Source organism: Saccostrea echinata, unplaced genomic scaffold, assembly GCF_033153115.1.
Source record: "Saccostrea echinata isolate AGI-Se365-2 ecotype Australia unplaced genomic scaffold, CSIRO_AGI_Sech_v1 ptg000009l, whole genome shotgun sequence".
Classification (NCBI taxonomy): Eukaryota; Metazoa; Mollusca; class Bivalvia; order Ostreida; family Ostreidae; genus Saccostrea; species Saccostrea echinata.
In genome coordinates, this window is record NW_026889758.1 from 23,363,069 (window position 1) to 23,382,662 (window position 19,594).

The 19,594-nt window shown below is 32.1% G+C and overlaps 1 long non-coding RNA gene across 2 annotated transcripts; it reads right to left on the bottom strand.

Moving 5' to 3' along the window:
- Nucleotides 1–256: 256 nt before the first annotated feature.
- LOC133183473 (uncharacterized) lies at nucleotides 257–4,630 on the bottom strand. 2 transcript variants are annotated; one of them, XR_009720649.1, is made up of 3 exons: nucleotides 4,573–4,630; nucleotides 2,326–2,463; nucleotides 257–516 (listed from the first exon to the last, which is right to left on the bottom strand). It is a non-coding gene; the product is annotated as an uncharacterized LOC133183473 (long non-coding RNA). The 2 variants fall into 2 exon arrangements; XR_009720650.1 differs by lacking the exon at nucleotides 4,573–4,630 and adding an exon at nucleotides 3,220–3,280.
- Nucleotides 4,631–19,594: the final 14,964 nt, after the last annotated feature.

The window sequence follows — 19,594 nt, forward strand, 5'->3', positions numbered from 1 at the left end:
AATCCATGACAATTCAGCCATAACTGGAAGGTATTTTTGAATCCTTAATGATAGAATTTTTGCAGATTTAGATTTTACTGACTTAACTTGGGAAGACCTCTTAAATAAAAAAAGTCACATAAGTATAAGCATCAGGGCGACTATACTTTATGATATTACAATTTTTCATAGCATGTATTACCAGTACACAAAAAAACAAGTGTTGGTATGTACATGTAATAACCTTTTCATCTTGAATTCAAATAAAGATATTGAAAACACTGATACATTGTTTTATTGACTTGGGAATAAATTACTTTGTCATTGTTGAAATGTGGATACATATACACGGTACCAGTAAGTAATTAAACTTTTTCAAACAATTTTAGACATTTAAAAACAAGTAAATGTGCAGAGAGTGCAGAAGTCTGTGCATCACTTTTCTTGGCCTGGAATTCTTCAAACAGGACAGGATAGGTTTGGTAGTACACCCTCAGATTCTCAACTTTGTTTAGGTAGTTGCTTCTTGTGATTCACCTGTGAAATTATTATTTCAAAAATAAATATAACAAAATGTAGTAATGATGTAACTGATCATTCAATGTCAAGCTAAGCAAATAAAGGAATAGATAATATAAAATTAAAAACAAGAGGCCCAGTGGCCACATCGCTCATCTGAGCACTATGGCTAGGAAAAAGCAGAAATCAGTTTAGTCTTGAAAGGTTGAAAAGTTTAAATATAAAAGTGGTTCGGGGGGGGGGGGGGTTATGAATTGAACAAATTTGAATCTACATTACCTGAGGATGCTTCCATTTAAATATGACCAATCATGGCTTTGCTGTTCTTGAGTAGAAGATTTTTAAAGATTTTTCCTACGTATTCCTATGTAAAACTTTGAACACCCATTGTGGCCCCACCCGACCCCCGGGGGTCATGATTTGAACAAACTTGAATGTACACTATCTGAGGATGCTTCCACATAAGTTTCATATTTTCAAGCTCAGTGGTTCTTGAGAAGAAGATTTTTTAAAGATGCCATTAATTTTTCACAAATTCATAATTATCTCCCCTTGGAAGAAGGCGTGGCCCTTCATTTGAACAAATTTGAATCCCCTTTACCCAAGGATACTTTGTGGCAAGTTTGGTTGAAATTGGCCCAGTGGTTCTGGAGAAGAAGTCGAAAATGTGAAAAGTTTACAGATGGACAGACAGACAGATTACAGACAAAATGTGATCAGAAAAGCTCACTTGAGCCTTCGGCTCAGGTGAGCTAAAAATATGAAAGTGAGAGAGGGCCAAACTAAGGGTTTAATTATTAAGGTCAAGATCTAGTAAATGAAAGGTGCCTACAGATTTCTCAAATTTGAGAAATAAATTCCTTTAATGATGCTTTATAATTTTAGCTTGGTCAAATAAAGTGTTTCCGGGCATAATTTGTAGATAAACAAGACGAAAAATCATATTTTAAACTGTCATTTTCAATGAAAAATTAAGAAAACCAGTCATGAATACGGGAGTTTTTTTCCATATCAGACAAAGGAAATGTATCCAGATTGCCTACAGTCTCTCAGAAAACGATAATTTGTATGTTATTAGTCTCTTCTTTAAAATAGTATTAAATTGAATATAGGTATCGGGATTACTTTTCACATGATTTCAAATTGAAATTAAAGTTAGTTAAAGAAAGTTAAAATTGATTATGACGTCATAATAGATCTAGCACAAAACAGTTAGTCTAAAGTCATTTACTAGATCTTGACCTTAATTCATAATGGAAGTAAACAAGCTTGAAAGACACACAATTCAATCTTAGAACATGTACCTGGTATTTCTTAAATTTTAAGTTCATTTACAGTGTATGTAGGTGTCAACCTTTCATCAACTACTTCTGTATATAATATTGAAGGGTTTTAATTTGTAAGACAGAGTGAATTAAAGTTATACATGTATTTATTTATGTGTATTTAACACATCACCATAAATGTGATGACGCAGAATGGTCTACAAACAAACAAACTTATTTTGTGTGATCTCATAAACTACATGTCTTCCTTCTGTGGCCTGAATCACGTATAAAATTTGAAAGCTAAGGATATTATAAAGAAAACTAATATTGTTGACTGAGTTATATCCCATTCCCATATAAATGTTCAATGAAATCGATTCATAGTGATTGGACCCTTACAACTATATAGTTGTCTTTCTGAAATGGACAATTCCTCTGTGTAACATTTTTTTTTTTAAGTAATGAGGTAAATCAAAGATTGTTGAACAGATGGAATTCATTAAGATATGATTAACATATTTTATTAATATTTAGTCATGCAATCAGTAAGAATAAATACCTGTTGGCTCTCTATTCCCTTAGGAATACACCAGGTCTAGAGCACAGTCCTAAGTTAGCTTAGAGTACATTGATCAATCTCAGCTTTACACTAGCTGGCATTATGACAAAGGAGGGGACACAACTCAGATGTCTCAACCTGCAACACACAAATTATTTGAAGTGACCTGTTTTACACTATATCAGAGACAAAAAAAGAATCTCCCAGTCATGGTTACTTTATGGAAGGTATACTCAATGAATTGTACCATAGTCACTGCTTTCTGTCAATACCAAACAGCCAATTTCTGGCATAAAATTATTTACACCTTTTGCATTTAAATAAAATTAAATGAAAAGTGATTTGGAATATTAATGGTATGTACCCTAAATGACTGCGCTGAACCGTAAACTTTGCTTAATTTCAGAAATATTTGATTTCAAAAATATTAAAAAAAATTCTGAGGAATTGTCAGAGAATGTACATGTGCCATGATAGATTAATTTTGCTGGGAAATGAAAACAAAGACCAAAGGGCAAGGATTTTATTTTACAAACTAGATGTGTGTGGTAACACCACAAATGCCCCCGCAGACAGCCAAAATTTCAAATTGCAAATTGTAAATTGCACATTTGTAGCCAAGATAATGATTAGAAATTGAGAATTTTTAAATCTTTTCCAAGTTCAAGGGGGATAACTGTCAATACCATGACCAAATTCAAACTTGACCTGCATATTCCTATGACGTATCCATATATCAAAATGAAATTTGAGTTGAATGTGTACAACTGTTGCCGAGATAATGAATGGAAATTCAATGATGACGGAATGAAAGAATGACGGAACAGGGTAACACTATATGCCCCCCGACCATTTTATGGTGGGGGCATAAAAATTCTGAAGATTAAGGGGAACCTATATTCTCCTACATTTCAGATGACAAGGAAAGTATTTCTATTCTGCTAAGGCAAATTTTCAAACTTCTAAAAAAAAAACAAGTTCAAGCTATAGATTTCCATAAAAGAAGTGTTGCAATTATGACTTGGCAATCCATTATTATAATTTTTATTTCCATTTCACACAATAGAATTTGCATCAAAATCAAAGAATGTCTTGATCCCTTTCCTTTAGTGAGAGCAGAAAAAATTAAAATTAGACCCAACTAGATCACAATGTGTAGCAATCTTGTTGGAGCAGAATAAAGATCTACATGTAATTTTAGTTAGACTGAATTTATTTAAATTTGTTAATTTTTTGTGCGATTTATTGAAGGATAATGACTAGCGCATATTATTGATCTTTGCAATCAATCAGAGTTCAGCTTATTGTATAAAAGACAAGAGACAAAATGTAGTACATAATTAAACCACAGGTGCTTCAAGGGAACAGGAACACGACCCACCCCAACCCTCTAAAATTTTGGGCTCCCCGAGTTTTTTTTTATTTATTTTTTTAAGCATATATGTTGATGTATATTGCACTATAAAAATTCACAATTAATGCATTAATAAGCTATGTACAAAAATATACCAATGATATAAATAGAGAGGTTATTTATATTTGGGGGGGGGGGGTACATCAGATACCAGAGACATATATATCTCTGGATACATATACATGTATGACTTATTGCATCAATTGTGAATTTTTATAGTGCATTATACATCAACAAATGCTTTAAAAAATCATGAAAAATAATTCAGAGCCATTACTGTTTTTTGGAGAAGTTGCTAACCCCCCCCCCCCCTTTCGCCTTTTGAAATCGTTGCAACGGGCCTGATGGGGGGGGGGGGGGGTCCTGTCCCCAAGCACCTGTGCATTAAACCATGAACATCAGAACCTAATGGGGCTAATTGTAGAATTGCTGGTGGTTGGCTGGGAGCAAATCTCCCCACTTTTTTCTACAAAACAACATTAATTACGCCCAATAAAAATATTCAGCAAAAATTCACTGTTCAACGGAATAGACCCCCACCCGATTTCTCCAACTTGATTTCGACGAGGATGTTAATTAAAGTAGTCTTTAATTTTGACCTATTTAACAATATAACTTAAATAAATATGACAAGTAATTCAGTGTTGTCTAGATTTAAAATTAGAAACAGCTGATTATTTCAAAAGCTGAGAAAATTCGGTCCATCGCAGTTGCGATTATTGCTAGCCTACTTTCGTTTTCCTGAATATAAAGACTTAAGCATGTTTATCAACAAAGTAGTCATTATCCTTTTGTTGTTTCAAACAAGGGATTTAGCAGTTCTTTCTACATACTTCATTCTGGGATTGGGCGGCATGCTGAATCTATTCCAGAGGCAGAGATCTACCGTATCTGGGCAAGGATCAGCTATTTGTAAATAATAACGGCCGTCACAGTGAAAAAAATTGTGTCAATATTTTTACACTTTTTCTAGTTGAAAACATCTATATTTATATCTTCCTTCATGAATCAAAAAAGAAAAGATAGTTGCGTTTTTATTTTTTAAGAAAATCGCATCCAAATATAGGTGATCAAAAAGTGACGGGCGTTATGTTGACACAGTTAATGCGAATTTTGGAGGTTTTTTCGCCCTTCTCGAAACGTTAAAAAAACCACCACATGCATGAATCTGACCACACTTTCACTTGGAATGAATAATACAGCTTTTTATGACCTATCTGTAAAATAAATATGGCACAATTAATCGTGACGGAGGTGACGTCAAATTCTCTTGCTGTAGCATTTTCATCATTCTTACTTTCTGCAAAGAAATCGTGTTTTCGGTGTTTTTTTCACTTCATGAGGAAATAAAACTAGTTTTTCATTTTAAAAAAGCAGAATAAGGTACATTACTTCTCCCTTTAACAATTTTTTATCCTGTTTAATAAACGGATGTTATATTTGACCTTATGACAAAAATGGATTTTACAAATTGACAAACTAAGGTTTGCTAGTTACGGAGGTTACATTGACGCTTATTTTTAAAGCATTTCGTAAGTTTTCTTAAGAATACACATGATTTCATACATGCAATGAAGTTTGTGTGTCAAATATCTACATCCAAACATTCTGCTAATACTATAATTAAAACTACTGCAAGTATTTTCATGAATTTTTTAAGCACTGTGACGGATGTTACAATATAACGTCCGTTACGGTTTTTCATGGTAGTTACATTTTAACTCTCTACGGGCTTTGTAATTTTTATTTAGTAAATTTATTATTTGTTCTTCATTAATCAGTTAACATACAACTGAAGTTTACTGATAAAATTTTATCTTTAATAACATAATAAGAAAAAAATTGGTATCAGCACAGATTAAGAATGGTCAAATCATAACAGGCAATCAGCCAAGAAAATCAATAAGGAACTGGTAGCATGGCATCTGAAAAGAAAATAAATTATTTTTTTAATAATCAAAACAGCGAAAAATATGTCCATAAAATTTCTATGTTACATAATCGAATCATTGTGCTTCAGAAGTTAAGGTTTGACATTGTTTTCTGTCAAACTGTCACATCCGTATATTTTATGTTAGTCAAAATATAACTGCCGAACTCTATGATCGTAATAGTTCTAGAAAAATGCTTAACTTTTGTGTCAAACAATAACAATTATAGATTTCAACATATTGGAGAACATGGCTTGTCCATTTTATCATTAAAAATTATATAAATCTTATTTAGTTATTAGCGTGACGCCTGTTATCTACTAAGAAATGTTGACCGACAATGCAACTCACCCACTTTGCCTCCTTTTTTTGTATCATGGTCACTTTTGATGACGTATTCTGCAAATGTGTGGTAAAACTAATAGAAAAAACGAACTGGTTCTATATATCGCATATGCAAGTCATTTTACGCCCTAGATTACGGACGTTACGAATTTGACCGACACCTGTGTACCTTTGCTAAATTTGCGATAATTTAGTATTTAAATCCTTTACGCAGACGTTATGGGAAAGCACCTGTTGAGTATACTTTTAAGTTAAACCTAACATAAAATATTCGTATATTTTCTATACAGTTACATACATTTCAATGTTTAAAGTCAACCCATCATGTTGACCGACACTCATAACGTCCGTTATACATTTTTAAGGCTATTTTTCTCGGGCTAATGATAACCAATTGTAATTATTTTTATCTATAATTGTAAGGTAAACATCTATCTTTTAGAATAGTCATATATAAAAAGTATTAATTTAAGTTTTTTTTTAAAAAAATGCATTTTTGACACATAGGTTGGGAAATCTCTTATAAGCATGCGCAAAAGTTGGACAATTTTACACAAATTCGGTAATATTAATTTTATTTCTTAAAATAAAAAGATTAAATTGTTTATTCTTTCTCTTTTATATTACAGAAGTATAAATAAAACTTTCTGAATTGCAAAAAATATATATTCTTCTTGATTTCAATTTCAAAAGTGACGGCCGTTATTATTTACAAATAGCTGATCCTTGCCCATATATGATCATCAAACATTACACTTCCTGCCATGTGGTGTCTAGCCTCGCTTTCGTATTAAGGGAGGAATAATTATTTCATTTTAAGATTAACTTGAAAAGAGATATCTCTTTCATTAAGAGATATCTCTTTAACTTAGAAAGATATCTCTTTTTGAAAATCTAAAGAGATATCTCTCTAACTTAGAAAGATATCTCTTTTAACGTTGTTAAAGAGATATCTCTCTAACTTTAAGAGATATCTCTCTCGCTTTAAGAGATATCTCTCTAGCTTAAAATGATATCTCTCTAAGTAAAAGAGATATCTCTCTTGCAAAAAGAGATATCTCTTTTTCTTATAGAGATATCTCTCTAGGTTATAAAGATATCTCTCTTAGTCAAAGAGATATCTCTCTTGGACAAAGAGATATCTCTTTTAGTTAAAGAGATATCTCTATAAGCTAAAGAGATATCTCTCTAAGCTAAAGAGATATCTCTCTTATTGAAAGAAAAAATTATTTTACGAATAAATAGTAAAAGGGCTTGCCATATATTTCAATTACGCCAACAATAGGTAACGCCCAGTGCTTTAGAAGAAAATGATTGACATCAGTCGTCTATCGGAATGTGCACAAATCACTATTTCTCGAGTATTTATAATCGCTCATGTACATTTCTATAACATGTTCATGCATAGCAACAACAGATTCTTTTCTTTCTTTCTTTTTTCATATAATGTGCCTTAATTACAGAAGTGAACAATCTAGTTTATTAGATGATTATGTTCAATGTACATACTATAACTTTTAAGAATAACGGTATCTAAAACTTTAAAGGATAACATCATTGCAGTTCTAAAAAACCTGAGCTGTAAACCTGAGCTCTTCATAATTATGTGTGAGTGGGAAGGGTGGGTGTAAGCCTCTCCCACTTTTTTTGCAAAACACACGGCATTAATAAACGACTTCGACCCCATTTTCACAAATGGTACATGTTGTTATGAAGTTAGCCACCCCTTTTTCTAATTTTCCCAGCACAAATGCTTAACATATGTAACTTGTATTAAGTTTGAAAGCTCTACACCCTATGGATTAATAAACTTACCCTTAATAAATTTGCTATAATAGCTTTAACACATTTTGATCTTCCTCCCCGAAAAATAGCATTTTCATTTGTTTTTAGTATATAGATATTGTAAGCTCCCCACGCATGGCCCTACATAAATGGGAGGTTAGGATCTGAAATATTCTTTGTTATACAATGCAAACAAAGAAAGCATAATTTTGGACATCATGGTTCCTTTTGGTTCCTGGTGGAACATAGGGCCTCAGCATCAGTCCTCCAGCGCACTCTGTTTTGAGCAGCCTTTTTCAGTTGTTCCAAGCTCTGTTTACACTGTCTGATTTCCTCTTCGCATGACCTTCACCAAGTTGTCCTGAGACGCCCAATCCGACGTTTGCCTTGGGGGTTCCACTCGAGAGCGTGGCGTCTACTGTCTCCCGATGGTTTTCCGAGGATATGTCCAATCCATCGCCATTTTCTACGAACTATTTGCTGATTGATCGGGTCTCTTGGACAATCCCATCGGATAAATAAGTTTTTGGACAGCTGTGATGTAAATAGTTGGTTTTCAAATGTAACTTATTTGTGTAAGAAAATGGGCATACTTTGGTCTAAATGTAAATCAATGAAACTAATAACTTTAAAAAAACAACTGAAAAATATTATTAGAGAGGATTTTCTACAATACTGGTTAATGAAAAGAGAAGAGGGTTGTCTGTCGGGTAAACTTGCAACATATATTTCTATGTAAAAAGAAGTTCTGAAATTGAAAAGTATTTATTTTTAAATAGTTTTGAATAAAGGAAAATTATATGTAAATTTAGAAAAAGTGCACATAATCTCAGAATTGAAAGTGGAAGATATGAAAAAAATGTAAACACAGAAGGACTGCAAACCACCCTTGCAAGAAATGAAAGAATTTCTATAATGTGTGACATGAATTGTGTGGAAGTGAAATATGGAGATAACGAACAGTATTCAAGCTCAAAGTCCATTAAAACAATACAAATCGGGAGCAGAGTAAACAAGGATCTCCAAAAACATCAGAGGTGGGATCAAGTGCCTTGGAGGAGCGAGCATTCCCTGCCGACTGGTCACACCCGCTGTGTGCTCCTTGTCATGATCGGGAAAAACGGAAAAAAATCCGTAGACATCTAAGTGCGTAAATAATGGCCTAACAATTAGTATGAACAATGTCAGCCAGCATTTGACTTAATGATAGGCTGTATTTGCTGACATGGTCAATATATCAACCATAAAACTTGCGAAATGATTTCAAACGAGATTGTTGATATCCCTGTCTCATCAACTTCTTTGTCAATAGCTTGCCTCGTTTTAGAAATTGTTCATATGTAGTGCATGCTCGAGTGCGAAGCACGAGTGAAAATATCAAAAAATCCTGTCTCACGAGTGAAATAAATTCCATATTCAGCTACAAAACATTGAATTTTCTGTTTATTACATTTTTTATTTGATTTTCCCTTTGCTTCTGCCTTTTCTTAACACAGTGTCATGGGCTTGACGTCATAGTTGAACGGTTGAGACGTCATAGCTTACCGGTTGTGAGATGGAAAACATTACATAGCATAGATTTTAGCAACATATTTGGGAAGAAATTTGCAGTATTAGCTCTATTAAGATAGCAAGTTACTATATCTATCTTATGACAGGCCAGATTTTATTTTTTGAATAAAAGTGATATTCTGACACATGTAAAAGGATACCAAAGTGATATTCTGTCACAGTGTGAAAGGATATCAAAGTAAGTAAAAAATAATTTCTGGCCTGTCGTAAGATAGAGATAGTAACTAAACCATCTAATTAGAGACTAAAACTGCAAATTTCTTCCCAAATATATTGATAAAATCCACTTTACGATGTTTTCAAGCTAAGCTATGACGTCTCAACCGCTCAACTATAACGCCACAGTCTGTGACACTGTGTTAAAGCAACATGAGCTACAACTTTGATGTCGGAAATTTTTGTTGCAATATTTTAATTAACTATTTCAATGACAGAAAAAGGAACGTTTATAAACTTCTATTGTTTATATTTGCGTTGGAAGAACTATTCATCAGCTTTGAATGAAACAAAATTACGTTATTGTCATCCTGTACAATATTGATTTCATATATAATACTATGCGTTCCACTGTACGGAAATCTTTCTTCTGAAAAAAAAAATAATACTTTATATCAGTCTAATTGATCATGAAGGTTTAAATTACATACAGATTTATCATGATAGCACAATTTATCAGCAAAATAAAATTCTCAAAAATGCAGCTCAAATTGCGAACTATATCAATAATGCGGCTATAATTATTATCTTATATGGTCTATACATTTATTGCATGTTGTTATAAAATAGTTTCTCTAGAAATTAACACCAACTCTGACTTATTATTAGTAAACAAAGATTTCATATTATTTTTTATGGAAAGGCCTTCAGTGCCTATTCATGACACAATTAACAGACAGGTTGACGACCACGCTCGCTTTTGTAGTACGTTAAATCTATCAATTATTGTACTACTGTATATGGTGTTGTCCTATGGTCATGTTAGAGTTTGGCTTCCATATATGGCGTCATCTGTCCGTGACTGGTTTATTTCTTTTTTTGTTAAATTCATAACAATAAAGAACATACAAATGTATATACACTATATTGTGAATACACAATAATTGCTATATATTTACATTTGCAAATATTTTTCTTAGATGAATCTATTGAACAGAAGTGAACTTACTAGGGAGTCAGAGCTAGGTCATAACGTGACCGAATCACACTTGAGATGATATCTTGCCTACATATTTTTTGTCGCAGTGAAACTGCTTTCGGAACTTCTAACACTAGCAATGAAAAAAATAAAATTGTTTTTCATTCAACAGATTTCATTACATCTTCCTTCGGTGAGAAAAATGTACTGAATAATATAATTAGCCTAAAATTGCGCTTACCTTTTTAACCCGAAATTACTTTGAAGCTATGTAAACTGAAACAGACGATACCACCACTTTTGACTTAACATACCTATATAAAGTACTTATCAAATTAGTAAGTATTTTTAGTAGCGACCATTGTTTTTTTATTATTATAAACAGATATTTCCTGCCTAACATCCATGTAGTAAATATTCAAATGTTGGAGCGAGACGAACTTTCAAGACCAAACAACTTCTACATTATTATCACAACAATATTGCGGGCCATTCGTGTAATAAATGCAGTTCTATTTGGAATATTCGTCTCAAATGTAAATGTAAGAAATAAACAACAATGTTAAAAAGTTCACTGGGAAATGAACTTGGTTTGTTACGTGATCAAATATACTGAGAAGCCCTTTGGTCTTCACAGGATTTGATCACGTGACCAACCAAGTTCATTTCGCAGTGAACTTTTTAACATTGTTGTTTATTTCTTAACTAAACAGAGTAAATACTAAGTAACACGATAAATCTTTAAAACTTAGGTTTGACTCACTGGTCTTTGATTTTTACAAATAAAATTACATGATATACACTGTATTTAAGAAATAAACAACAATTCCCCAACATCCATAACTCGTATTTGATAGAGAAATAAAATTCGAAAAGGACCGGTCTGCTTGTTGAAATTTTCACAGAGTAATTTATAAAAAATAATTTTCTTATTCATCCCATGTATAGATTGAATTCATGGAACAGCAGATAGAGGTCGTCTAAGTTACACTTGAATAAAAATAAAACAAGGAATTTGTTTTGAAAAGCCCCGTTACAAAAAGAAATTAGAAAAGATATGCTCATTAGTCGGACGTTAAAGCATGGTTTTCCCTAACTTAATGAAGAAGTGCCAAAGAAAGAGATTTCCCAATATTAAATCATCTTTCGTATATATATGTAAAAAAGTTTCTGATCGTTTTGTCGATATTTACTGACATTATTTATTGCATCATGACGATATTATACTGATATGTAATCTTAAACGATGTTCTCTATTGTTTGATCTATTATATCAATGTTTACTAATGTCCTATACTGTTTTAAAACGTAACTGATTATTATCTCTTATGTCAAGTTTACTTATCTTCTCTGATGTATTAAAATATACCGATACGATTTCTTGTGACAGTTTTTCTAAATTTGCTCTAAAAAAAAAAAACAAAAACGTACACTACTTATAAGATCTGTTGTGTTTACTTCTGTGTTGCCTCTTTTGTATCCAAACATACTGATATGTTCTCAATTTAACGTTTACCTATATGTTCTCTTTTGTATCAACATGTACTGATACGATCTTGTGTTAATGTTTTGGTATAAAAACGTGTTGATATGATGTTTACTGATGTTTTCTGTTGTATCTAAATGCTGGTATGATCTCTGATGCTGTTCTTATGTTCTCTTTATATCAAAATGTACCGCTCTAATCTCTTGTGTCGATGTTTACTGTTCTCTTCTGTATCAAAACACACTGATATGATCGCTTGTGTTGACGTTTACTGATATGTTGTCTATTTTATCAAAACGTACTGATGTGATGTTTACTAATGCGTCTATTGTATCAAAACATACTGGTAGGATCTCCTGTATCAAGGTTTACCTCTGCTCACTATTGTATCAAAACATACTAGAACTATGTACTCTTATAACTGTATTATACGGGATTGTTCCAATTTTGACCGGGCTAGCTAAATGGGTTACCACTCTTGTAAACTCAATTCCTTTTGAGAGCCACGGGGTCCCTCCCAGACCCCTCTCCTGTAAAATGATGAAGGTCAAAATATGGGATCCAGGGTGTTAGCCAGCCCCTAGAACTATGTACTCTTATAACTGTATTATAGGGGATTTTTCCAATTTTGACCGGGTTAGCTAAATAGGTTACCGCTCTTGTAAATTCAATTCCTTTTGACAGTCGAGGGGTCTCTCCCAGACCCCTCTCCTGTAAAAAGATGAAGGTCAAAATATGGGATCCAGGGTGTTAGCCAGCCCCTAGAACTATGTACTCTTATAACTGTATTATAGGGGATTTTTCCAATTTTGACCGGGTTAGCTAAATAGGTTACCGCTCTTGTAAATTCAATTCCTTTTGACAGTCGAGGGGTCTCTCCCAGACCCCTCTCCTGTAAAAAGATGAAGGTCAAAATATGGGATCCAGGGTGTTAGCCAGCTCCTGATTCAAGGTTTACCTTTTCTATCCATTGTCATCATTTTGGTCAGGCTAGCTACATTGGTTTGGGGTCCTCACTCTTCCTTTTTAAGTGATGTCTTTGATTTGCTTCTTTAACATGTATTATAATGAGTTATTCAAGTTTTTTGAAAAAAAAATCATTAGGACACTTACGGTAATTTGAATAGGGAACCGGTAGCAGCATCCGGTTCGCCATTCGAATAGTCAATAGGGAATAGGGAATAACCTTCTAACTTCTGATTGCCATGATCTTTACCGATATTCTCCATTGTATGAAAACGTACTGATGTGATGTATACTAATGTTTCTATTGTATCAAAACGTACTACTATGATCTCTTGTGTCGATGTTTACTAATGTGCTTTATCCGTTATCGTACCGATATGATCTCTTGTGTCGATGTTTACTAATGTGCTTTATCCGTTATCGTACCGATATGATCTCTTGTGTCGATGTCTACTGATGTGCTTTATTTTATCAATCGTACTGATATGATCTCTTGTGTCGATATCTACTGATGTGCTTTATTTTATCAATCGTACTGATATGATCTCTTGTGTCGATATCTACTGATGTTCTTGAATCAAAACATAATGGTATTAATAATTTTTTTCGTCTAAGTTTACTGAAGTTCTCTGTTGAATTTAAATGTTCTGTCCTTTCTGACATGTTTATTTCTTCGATAAATATGGAACAAAGTAGTGATCTCTTGTGACAGTATTTATACTAGTGTGATATATTGTATCAAAAGGTACTTAGATATCATTTTGTGTCGATGTTTACGGATGTCTTCCATTGTATCAAAACATACTGATATAATTTGTGTGTCGATAGTTAACTGATACTTTCTATAGTATCAAATCATACTGATATAATTTGTGTGTCGATAGTTTACTGATACTTTCTATAGTATCAAATCATACTGATATAATTTGTGTGTCGATGTTTACTGATACTTTCTATTGTATCAAATCATACTGATATAATTTGTGTGTCGATGTTTACTGATACTTTCTATAGTATCAAATCATACTGATATAATTTGTGTGTCGATGTTTACTGATTACCGTCTTCCTTGGAAGACGGTATACAGAGTTGAAGTATTTTACAGTCTTCGGATTATGCGCTTCCTCTCTTTTGTGATTGGTAGAAATTGCATGATGAGAAAATTTTCAATTATTTCATTGGTTGAAATGCTGTTCAAAGCAAGGGAGATAATTTTCTGATGATCTAACAAAGCCAAGAATTTTTCAAGAATTATACGGCCTGATAGGTTTAGCTCAGTTTCCTGTTTAAGGTTGTTGCTAAAGACGGTAAGCTTTTTGGAAAAGCTCTACTTGCACTTTCTATTGTATCAAACCATACTGATATAATTTGTGTGTCGATAGTTTACTGATACTTTCTATTGTATCAAATCATACTGATATAATTTGTGTGTCGATGTTTATTGATACTTTCTATAGTATCAAATCATACTGATATAATTTGTTGTGTTAATGTTTACTGATACTTTCTATTGTATCAAAACATACTGATATAATTTGTGTGTCGATGTTTACTGATACTTTCTATAGTATCAAATCATACTGATATAATTTGTTGTGTTAATGTTTACTGATACTTTCTATTGTATCAAAACATACTTATATAATTTGTGTGTCGATGTTTACTGATACTTTCTATTGTATCTTAACCTTCTGTTCTTTCTGATATGTTTTATTTCAATAAATCTAGAACAAAAGAAGTCATCTCTTGTTTACTAATGTTCTGTATTGTATCAAAACATACTGATATTATAATGTCTTATGATGAAGTCTATTGCATCAAAACATTAAAATATAATTTCTTGTGTCGATGGCTCTAGTATCAAAATATACTGGTATATTATTTGTGTATATAATTATTGATATTCTCTACTGTATCGTAGCCTGTGATATTTTGTGTTGATATTTACTTCTGTTCTCTATTGTTTCACAACATACGGATATGATCTCTTGTGCTGATATTTACTGATGTTCTCTATTGTGTCAAAAGGTATTAATACAGGCGCGGATCCAGGATTTTTTTTCCGGGGGGGGGGGGAGGGGGGAGGTTTCCACCCAGTCAAAAAAAATCCAACCCAGAAATTTCTTGATAAGCAAAAAAAAAAAAAAAACAAAACAAAAAACAAAACAAAACAAAACAAGAAACAAAAATAAATAAATAAATAAATAAAAAATAAACTAAACTCCTTTCCCAAACGTATCATTCCCAGAAATTTCTTGACAAGCAATTTTAAAAAAAAAATAAATAAATAAAAAATAAATAAATAAATAAATTCCATTTCCCAAACGTCGGCTGTGCCTCAGTTGACACTGGTCTTCTTAGGGTGAAAATTTTCAATGTTACACTCAACCACATGCAATATTTATTATATTATACTGAATGTTTTATACAAAAACGTATAACAGTGAATCGTGCGCGCATAAATTCTGCGCAGTCACTATTTTCTGGAATATCACCCGTCGTCAAGCAATGTTGACTGTTGCTACGCTGGAGGGCGTGACTTCATCATTAGTGTTTTTTAAGAAATGTTTCTCGGCGAATCAGATTCATTTAATTTACATGAAAGTATAATATATGATAAATATTACAAGTAGTTGAGTACGCCTCGATTAACAATAGTTTTCTTGGGTTGAAAAATTTCAATGTTACACTCAACTACATGTATATGCCATGTTTAATATTTTCACCCCCCAAAAAAACCATTGTCAACCGAGCCTCAGCCGTGGTTAACAATGATTTTCGAGGGGTTGAAATTTTCAATGTTACCCTCAACTACATGAGCTTTCAAAATATTTTATTGAATAATTCAATAAGGATTGGGAAACAGGCAAAGCCTATGCATACTCTCTCCTTATAAAATAGGTCAAGACAAAGACAATAAGCAATGATACTTGTGTTCATGATAATAAAAATGCTGATAATCAAAAATAAAGATTCACAATCAAATATTATTCATCAGTATTGCCAATATTAAAAATGAATTTCTTAGGTTAGGCTTAGCAGAACTGTTTGATAGAAATTGTATAAACAGTAACACACTTGATATTTTTACAGCAGAGATTATGTGATGAATATATCCAAAACATTATGTCAGATTTATGTAAATCACCAAAATGTCTCATTTATCAACACCTTGTTGATAATTTTACCCTTCAATCTTACTTATGTAAACCAATACATTTAAAATATAGAGTATCAATTACCAGATTAAGACTATCTGCTCATAACTTAATGATTGAACAAGGAAGATATAATAAAACTGTGAGAAATAATAGAACATGTAATCTTTGCCAATCAGGTGATATAGCAGATAAATTCCATTTTGTGTTAAAATGTCCATATTATAATACATTAAGACAAAACTACATTAAAAGCTACTACTCCCGAAGACCAAGTGTCTTCAAATTGGTACAGTTACTTAGTACACAGACTGTAAAAGAATTATATAATCTAGGAAATTTTTTGCAAATAGCGAGTGCAACAAGAACAGTGTATTTAACTAATTTATAAATGGTTAAAAATATTATATGTATTGTACATGTTGGAAGTTAATATCGTCAATATATGTATTAAAATGTATGATTGTAAATTTTGTCTTTGAGATGTATGTCTCTTGACTTTAATAAACTGAAAAAAAAATTATTATATAAAAAAAGATGATGACCCCTAATTATATATAGTAAATTATTTACTTATTGTTCCAGCTTCAATATAAATATTGTAAAACTGTACATTTTTAATATACATGTATAGGGTTTTAATATTACAGTATACTTAGTTTAGTCTCTTAGTAGATTTAATAAATTCGTGTACATATAAAAATATTTTACAGTTTGTTTGATAGGAATATTGACATTTTCCTCTCTACAGTGTCGCGTTCAAAAGCAAAATTAATATCATTTAATTTTTTACCAGTAAATTTCTTTCAACAGTATATGATCATAATGATGGACATTTGATTAGGTTACATGTATATTCAGTATCCTCAGTATAGAATCTACACTTTTGACATAATTGAACATCTGATAAAAATGATTTTTTAAAATGTGCATTTAGATTACTAGCATTATTTCGCAACTGTCATGTTGTTAATTTTGAATTACCGGGTGGCAGTAAATACAAAATCTACAACATGACAACTCAAAATTTACAATATGACACAAATGACAATGTAAGATATTCTCTTTTCTAATGTACATTTTCTAGTAAACAACGTATCAACAAACTACAAATGCCCGTGGCATTTTTCTTAGTTGCCAATCTTTGTTTTTTCATCAAAACAATATTCCCTTTCCATTGGTTTTTGCAGTCCATTTAATATCGGGTTGTAGATTGGTATGAACCACGTGTTCGAAGTAAACATGTAGGTGTACAATAAACGTTGCTATTCATTCAACAATTGGTCAATTGTTCGTGGTATGATACGCTGTATGCAATGATAAGAATAACCATAAAAGGTAAACAAAGGTTCGATATTACACAGTATTGGGCGATTTTGGAAAAAACGTCGCCGTAAATTTTCACAAAAGCGAAGATTAAGTAGCTTGTGATTCCCCCCCCCCCCCTTTTTTTTAAAAGGTCAGGAAACAATTTTTTTAAGGACATGTTTTTGAAAGAAACAAACTATAGCAATTTACACTTTACTACCAATTTTATTTATGAAACCGGATCTATCCTATAACCTTTGAATTGGTCAACCTACACTACGTGTCATGAATTTAAACCACAATAATATTAGAAGGATGAACATGCAGTATTTATATATGTGATGCGCCAATAATTTATTATACTGGATGTTTTATAAAATACAATGTATACATGTACACAACAGTGAACCGTGCGCGCATTAATTCTTTGCAGTCAATACTTTTTGGGAATATCACCCGTCGTCAAGCAATGTTGACTGTTGCTACGCTGGAGCCTTCACACTTACATGTAACATACTCACTAGATAACGTGATCAAGGTTTACTTCAGCAAATTAAAAATGTTCTTCGAGAAATTCCAGTGTATTGTCATGTGGGGGAGGCTAATTTTTGAGAGAATAACTTTTATGTACTGATCTTTATCAAGGTTCACTTCAGCACAAATGTCCTTCAAGAAATTTCCAGGATGTCGTGTGAGGGAAGCTAACGCGACCTATCATGGAAAAGTGCTAATAAGAGTTAACAAACAACTCTACCTTAATTATTGTCTGTGATGTCATTCATTTTTTCTTGCAGTTTGAAAAGTTACTTTTAGCCGTCCGATATAATATCAAAATGGCTGAGATCTTTCAAATTTGGACTATTACTTGAAAAGATGAGATAAAAAAGTGACCATTTAACAAACAGCAAAATTTAACATGTAAAATGATTATATTGAAATAGAATATCATGTATCAAGTAAATTTGAAAATGAAAAAAAAACTTCAAATTAAACAGAATTTTCGAAACTATCAATTACAGACTCAATCTTTTATAATTTATTTAGTTATTTTCAATTATTGTAATTAGAAATTAATATCAGTTGTATGTCTTTTCCATTGCAAAAATATCATTCACTAGTTTGTCTGTATCACAATCCGATGCATTAATTTCAGCACTATACATATTTTGATTCAAGAAAACTTTGCCCAGCCCTCTGTTTCGAACTGATTCAACTTCTTCAATATCTACTTCGATGTAAGCTGATTCTCAAAAAACTGAGAGTTTTCAAACTTGCATTTTTATATGAAAAGCCTAATGGTCATAAACACGTTTGTGTCGCACTGCCTCAAGTAAAACAAAAGGACAAAATATGTTGGATCTGTATGATAAAAATCTCAGACAGTTTGAGGAACTAACGGGCAATCAACGGTATTTCCAATCCTAAACACCCTAAAAAGTGAGAAAATCTTTGTAGCGTTTGATAAATTGATGTAAAAAACAAATGGCTATTTTGAAATTTAATGAACGTTTCTCAAAATTTTTGCGTTCAAAATTTTATCAAATAAACACAATTTATTAAAAATACGTGAATTCTTAATATTCAATGGCAATGACATTCTTCCTTGTCTGTTTTTGTAAAGCTATGTAATTGTTTATGTTTTAATGGGTGTGTTCGATTTGCTATAACTGTACAAATCAGTAAGACGAACAGACAACACGTATGTGTTGGTTTTACTTCCGTATATTTCTATTTGATTTTTTTTCTTATTTTCAATATCTTTTTTAATACACCACACATTTCCTACTTTTCTTAAATATTAAGGATAAAGTTGTGTTCAAGTGCTGGGACGTATAACAATAAAACACAACCAAACTCTCGCAATTTTGTTAATTTACAGATAAAAAAGGTACCTTCAAATCTGCGTCTATCAATCTTTAAAAATACGATGGCAACCAGGCAATCCAAAAAGTCCTAAAATTTTAGTAGATGACAGACTGGATGTCAGAATTCCTGGACTTTATATTGATTAAAATTAATTACAGAATAGTTTCAAGACTTTTCAGAAAAAATTCCTATTACATGTGTTCATTTGCAAACGTTTTATCCCTTTCGTGGCCCCACCTTATCCCCCGTTGCCACGGTTTTGATAAACTTGAATATGCATAACATGAGGATCCTTGTATGTAT